Source organism: Salvia miltiorrhiza, chromosome 6 (assembly GCF_028751815.1).
Source record: "Salvia miltiorrhiza cultivar Shanhuang (shh) chromosome 6, IMPLAD_Smil_shh, whole genome shotgun sequence".
In the NCBI taxonomy this organism is placed as follows: Eukaryota; Viridiplantae; Streptophyta; class Magnoliopsida; order Lamiales; family Lamiaceae; genus Salvia; species Salvia miltiorrhiza.
Genome location: NC_080392.1, coordinates 32,346,723 through 32,352,722, shown reverse-complemented (window position 1 = coordinate 32,352,722; position 6,000 = coordinate 32,346,723).

Sequence of the window (6,000 nt, the reverse complement as noted above, 5' to 3'; positions counted from 1 at the left end):
TTTGGTGTAGCGTTCCTTGAGTTGTTCCCACCAGTCATTCAGCTTTGATGGTATCCATTTATCTGGTCTCTCAAACTTCTCCAGATAGGATACAATCAGTCCACTCTTGAGATAATGCTCAAGCTTTTGACTTTCCTTCAGAGTTGAGCTGAATTCGACCGTTTTCTTCCTCTTCAGTTCTGATTCACTAGAAGAGTTTTCTCTGTCTCTCTTCCTGCTAGCTTCAACTGAGGCGAAGGTGGGAGCTACTCTTGCCGTGATTTCCTCAGCCCTGTTTTCCATCTTTTTGAGAACATCGGGGAGCATGTCCGCTTCTTTTTGCATTCGTCTCAATATATCCTCTTCCCCCTTTTTGGCATCAGCTGAAGGAAGTTGGCTTTGTAACTCTTGAAGATCAGTGAGCATTTTCTGAACAAGAGCGGTGTCAGTCGATTCTTTGGTTTGTTGGAGTTCCCTTTCCACCTTTGCTAGTCGTTCCATTATAGGCTGTACCGTGGTTGCAACAAGTACCTGAACCTCTGTTCTTGGCATGAACCTCTTTAGGAACTCAAGTTCCATTTCCTCGAGCTTTGTAGTTAGACTGAGGAAGTGTGTCTTCCTTTCAATCTCTGATTCGAGAAAGAGAGTGTAGAGTTCTTCGTGCTCTTTCTGTACTTTGGGAAAGCCAATCTTTGTATCAACCATTTCAAGCTTGTAATTGATCAGAGAATCTTTCTGTTTCTTCATCTTCAGCTGGATCTCCTTGATCAACTTGTCATGATGAATCATATCTTCGGTTGCCTGTTCTCCGACTTCTTTGAGCTTTTTCACGAATTTTTCACCATAGATTGGCTGCCCTTCAAGTTCGTGTCTGAGAGAGTCGATCTCAAGCCTTTGATCAGCAAGCTGATTCAGCAGTACATCCATTGGGTTTTCTTCAGTATCAGCTATCCTTAAGAGATGTCTGCGTGGCCGATTGTGCTTCCAGATAGTAAGACGCGTATCAGTTTCTTCATCTGAATCAAATAGAACAGGTCCTTCCTGGCGTTCGACGTGTTCTATTGGAATGTCTGATTCGTCAGAGGAGTTCTCCTCTTGTTGACGTTCTTCTTCAGTCTTGGATGTGGAAGCCTCAGCTTGATTGGATGAGGCAGGGTAATCAGTTCTTCCTTCAATAGGTTGCAGAATCTCTGGTTTTTGACTGATGTTTTGGCCTTCCGGTGGAATTGCCTCATCAGTGTTTAAGAACGTTGATGAAGTTGGTGGAGATTCGAAGATGTTATCAACTCGTTCTGGAATAGCTTTGTCTGCTGATCTCTCTTATTCTACAGAAGGAGGAGTATCAATCGCCGTGATGCTCGTCGGATTCATTTCAGCAGTGACAGTCGGATGGGTGGATGGTGGCTCCGGTTGACTGATTGAGTCAGTCATTGGTTGATCATAGATGGCATGATCAACAACAGCTTCCTCCGATTGTTGAATGACTTCCTCTGTGATGAGAGGCTCTTTCAGCACTTTTGAAGTTTCTGCTTCTCTGTTGTATGTCAAGAAGCGTCTGTAGTATTTGGAGGAGAACAAGTAGCTCATGGCGAAGTTGTCGAAGTCATGAATTACTTCCCAAACATTTTCAATTTGGAAGAGGCTGAGTAGGGAAGCCTCCTCCATTTCAAATGAGTCTTCAGCTCCAGAGCCGAGAAGACTGTTGATTCTAGGGCATGGCGCCGTTTTCAGCAGAGTATACGTTAGGAGTCTGTGAAGATCCCGGTAGACTCCTTGAGACATATCCACATTTCCAATAATGCTTCGGAGGTGATTGGTGGCACATTGTTGAGCTTCAGTCAGAAATTCGACTGCTTCCTGAGTTCCTTTCAAAGCAAAAGTGGGAGCTGATTCTGGTACACTCTCTACAACTGTTTTGCCTTTGGATCTAGGAGAGAATTTCCAAGGCATCTCCGTTGGTATTGACGGTTTCTTGGGAAGGGTGGTACGAGTACGTCGAGGTACTCTTGTGCGAGGATTTGATTGAGATGAAGCAGGGGCTTCAGAATCTGATGATGGAGGAGAAGAGATGTCGATTACCTTTTCCTTCGAGGAAGGTTTGGTATCTCTTCTGGCAATTTTGAAGAGGCGCAGGCTGTCTGTGAATTTGATCATCTGAGGCCAATGCACATACTTGTGCTTCTTTGTTCCTTCGATGATGATCTGAGATACTCTGTTCCCTTGTCGAACCATCGTCGCCGGTCGTGTGTTGTGGGCTTCATTGTACAGAAGCTTCAAGTAAGCTTCTTCCCAGTTGAAGCACTCCTTCTTCATCAGAGCAGCCATGACATGCTTCTGCGGTTGAGAAGCTTTGTCTGGAGTTCCTGTAGCGCCTATCCAGCATTTCTGGATAATCTTCCCCAATGTGGCAAATTCTGGATGAAGATGAGACAGAGTGATCTGACTCTTTGTTGATTCCGATTTATCCTTTAGCGCAGTCTTGAGGGTTTCATTTGCTTCATCATCAGTTAGTGAAGAGAGTAGAAATCCGTTGTTTGGGAGATTGAACAATTCCCCAACAATTTCAGAGACGTTGAGAGTCTCTTCAATACATTTTGCTCCATCAATGATGCTGACCTTCGAGGTAAGTACTCCCGACTTGTTGAATTTGAGATTTTTGTAGAACTCTCTGACAGCTTCATCGAGTAAGTAATTTGGTTCACTTGTGACAAACTTCGTCCAACCATTCTGGCGAAGTATTTCAGAGACCTTCAAAAATTCTGGCTTCTTTTCAAATGATTCTTCATGTATTGTCTGTTCATATCTGACTTCTTTCTTCATTGAGGCTTCCTTCTCTTTGTCAGTCTTCTTCATGTCAGTATTGGCCATTTCGAACAGAATATCAGTGAAGAGAATTTCTGCAAAAGGGGATCTCACAGTAGATTGCTGTGGATTTGGAATATTAGAGAGAATGTGCAGATGCGATGGAGGAGGTGGAATGGCAGTAGTAATGAAGAAAGTGTGATCGTGGGAGATGAACAGTTTCTTAGGGCAAACGAAGAGACGTGGGCGCGGTTTGAAATGTGCGCGCCAAATCAATTATAATAAATTTTGACGTCCGTAGTAAGTGCCCTACATAAAAATGCCTAGAAAAATGAGATATGCACTGATATAGAATATTTGTCATAATCATTTGCCGTAAATATGCGGCGTGCAGTGTTTGCAGAGATTTGAAAAGATATGCAAAAAGGAGTTTTTGGAAATTGAAAGTCTAAAGATGGACGCAATCTCTTCAGTCAGTCAAAATCACACCTAGGCCCTTTTAAAGATAGGACAAATAAATGATACGAATAGGTTCCCAACAGGTAGTAAATACAGTCAATCAGGTCCTGAAGAAGAAAAACATGAACTTAAGCAGTGTTCCCCCTGAATAATGTAACCCATAAACATCGTGTGAAACGAGGCAAAAACTGAATAAGCATGAATCATCTATGAACACAGTCTAAATCAAAAGGAATCAAAAATACGGAAGATCATAACAAGGAAGAGCTAGCTAAGACAAACCAAGAACATCATACACAAAATAATGAGTTTCTGTTTAGATGACATTCCTTGTTCTTTCTTAGTCCTTAGTTGATGTGGAGTTGCTTGTTTGGCTTCCTTGGAGGACTTCCTTTTGATTCTTCAGTCAGCTTCCCTTTTCCTTTCCTGTTCTCTTCACGTGTCTCCTTGTTACCAGATTCGGGGATATTGATGACTTTGTCCTGGACGTCCAGTTGTTGTTGAAGGTGAGTGACTGTTGATTCCAGAATCGCGATTTTTACTCTTAGCTCATACGAGACTTCTTCATGAATGAGCATCCTTTCTTCCAGCATCTGGACCCTTTCATCAGTGGTATTTTCAGTAGGCTCTTCTTCTTCAGATTGCTTCTCTTCTTCCGTTGCTCTTGTTGAAGCCGACTGATGAGGTGGAATTTCAAAGTCCTCATCATTGTCTTCTTTGAGAAGACCTCTGGAGGTGAGGTACAGTCTAAAGTTGGGTGCCCAGTCGTGGATGGCATCCCAAACATTTGTGACTCTGAATTTCTCAAATATGCTGTTTTCCAAAGTTTCTATCTCACCATCATTGAGAACTTCATCAATCTCTTTGTATTGAGATTTGGGTAGAGTCTTGATGAAGATATAGAAGAAATAGCTGACAAGAGCTTGAAACTCTTCAGGATTCAGGGAGGCTAAGACTGTGGGAAAAAGGGTTGTGACACAGTGTTCAGACAGTTGTGTCACGAAGCTTTTGAGTAGGGCTTTTTGATTGACAAAGGTTGAGGATGAGGGAGCAGCATTGTCGTTAGAAACTTCATCAAACTTTTCCTTCTTGTTGAACCCTTCAAGACAGTAATGGAAGAAACCTCTGAGAGGAAGTTCTTCAGATTCTGTTTTCTTGTCAAAGGTTGCTCGAGTTTTCTCTGTCGGTTGATTTTCTTCATCTGCAGCAGTGACAGATGGAGTCTGTTGTTGAGGAGTTTCTGTGCTCGGCATTGGAACTTCTTCAGATGATTTTGGAGCATCTTCTTCATGTTCCTCATTGTGGGATTTCAGTGGGGTGTCCAGCGAGATCTTGACTGGAGACGACATGCTATCGAGCTTTCTTTTGGTTGAGCCTCGAGTCTTGTATCGTGGCTCGGATGTAAGGAGAGAAATTTCAGTCGAGATGATGGAATTTCCTCTGAGTGAGCTATTCTGTTTTTCAAACAGATGAATGGTGGAAGACACTTGAGTAGTGTTTTTCCAGAAGCAAGGAGTCCCCTTAGCATTATGGAGGATGAGTGCTGAGACTTTTGTTCCTTGACGCAGATGTCTGGTGGAGTGAGACTCTTTCTTCTCTTCAGCGAGGATCTGAATATAGGCCTTCTCCCAGTTGAATGGGCCTTTCTGCATCAGGGCAATTCGCACAAGTTTGTGTGGTCGTGAGAGATGACCAGGAGATCCAAGAGTGCCGAACCAGCATTTCTTGATTATCTTTGCAATGGGTCTGAGATGAGTGTGAATTCTTGAAATGCTCAGAACATTGGTGATGACGCAATCGGCAGGTGCATTGCTTGTCAGTGCTTCCCTCATATGCTCAGTGGCTTCTTCGTCAGTGAAGAATGGAGCTGATCCATCATTTGGAAGGTTGAACATCTCTCTCACAGCTTCAGATACATTGATGGACATCTTGGTTGATTATGAGAAGTCTTCATTGGTGAAAACAGAAATCTCTGTTTTAAGTTCACCAGTCGATTTATCCGTCTTGATGTTGTCGTAGAATTCTCGGATGATTGACTCGTTGAGAAGAAAACTTGGTGAACATTGGACGAACTTCATCCATCCATGTTGTCCTAAGATCTCATCAATCTTTTTGAAGTTAGCAAGCTGTTGGAGCGACTCCAGTGTTACCACAGATTCGTAACACACAACTTGTAGCGAAGCTGATTTTCCCATTTGGATTCTTTTAGAGGTTTTCTGCAAAAGTCTGAAGATTGATTCTCACAGAGATGGAACTGTGGATTCTTGTTGTTAGTATTGTAGAGAAAGACACACACAAGAATTTTGGCACACTAAGATTTCTCAGAGATTGAGAAAATCTTTAGTCGAAGATGAAACATTTTTGAAGATAGTGTGAGAGATCGTGCAAAAGGCGGTTTCAATAAACGTTTGAAATCCGTGCAAATGGAGTCGTGCCACGTGGATCACTCCGCTTGTTAGTAAAAAAAGGCGGGATCGTGTGATCGTGTGACAACTGTTTTCGAATAAATGTACACGTGTCTATAAAATAAGGAATTTAAGCATTTAGACACATCAGATTTAAGTATAGTACAGCCAAAAACAAGTTATTAAAGAAAAGCAGTCATAGATACCAGTGATATTGTTGAGAAAGGCTTACACAGAGAGATTTACAAGATATGACTTTGTTTGAAGTGTAAGTTCCCCCTGAGACTTATGACTGATTCTCCTTTGGTTTTGAATCCGTTGGCTGTTGTTACATGCTTCTTTCTCGTTCTATCTT